Below are 1,112 nucleotides of genomic sequence, written 5' to 3'. Positions count from 1 at the left end.
GGTGGACCCCCCCTGGAGAGAGACACCAGCACCCCTCGCAGCCCCAGCAGGGATAAGCTAACGGAAAACGGATGGATGCATGAGTTTTTTCCCTCCAGTTAGAGTCCAGTTGTGGCTAAATTGGGACCAGTTCTTCAGTTACTGAAATGTTTTACTCATCACATGATTTACAGACCATCACAGCAGAACTAGAATCCTATTAGGGGAGAATAACCCAACACACCTCCTGCCTCTCAGATGAAGCCATGCAAACCTTCTGCATATTTTACATTTGTTCTTCATGTTGTCACACAAACACCTGCTGCCATGAAATAAAGTCATGTATAAACGAACAGACGCACACGAAAAGACGCACACCAACAGACGCACACGAACAGACGCACACGAACAGACGCACACCAACAGACGCACACCAACAGACGCACACCAACAGACGCACCCCAACAGACGCGCACGAACAGACGCACACCAACAGACGCCGTGCACAGATTTCTATTTCTGCCTCTATGGGGACTTTCAGGCTGCTGTCCAACAGTTGTCCTAAAGCCTTCCCAGTATATTTCTCACCCTAATCTGAACCAAATCAAGTAGTTATGAGGCGAAACCAGCATTTTATGCAGGCTTTGGATCCTATAAGGTTCACTGGCTCTGAGAAGATCAGAATAAAAAAAGAAACATAATAGAAAAAAAACAATGCAAATTTGCATAAAGATAATTAATTAACAGACCTGAAATGATAAAGTGATCAAATAATAAAAAATGAAAGATGTTAGGATAAATTGCTACAAACATAGAGGGAGAGCAGGTTAAAGATATCCTATGAAGATCACAGATCAAATGAAACCAACGCAGAGGAAGCTGACATCAGATCCCAGTCTTATGGCAGGTTTACTAGATTCCAGCTTAGCCATAAACCTGCGGCTCAGTGAACCCCATTAATGACACGTTACCCCAGAGGATTCATTAGCATTAGAGTACTGATAGCAGGAATGAAGAACCACGGGATTGATCTAGGATTGATCATGGAGAGAAGCTGCAATGTTTAAATATTTAAAAACACCTTTATTTATAAAATGTTGCATAACTGGTTTTCATAATCAGCAGCTCTACCC

This window comes from Cyprinodon variegatus, unplaced genomic scaffold (assembly GCF_000732505.1).
Source record: "Cyprinodon variegatus isolate N-32 unplaced genomic scaffold, C_variegatus-1.0 Scaffold65, whole genome shotgun sequence".
Taxonomy (NCBI): Eukaryota; Metazoa; Chordata; class Actinopteri; order Cyprinodontiformes; family Cyprinodontidae; genus Cyprinodon; species Cyprinodon variegatus.
The sequence above is the reverse complement of the archived record's forward strand: the minus strand, read 5'-3'. Positions refer to the sequence as shown.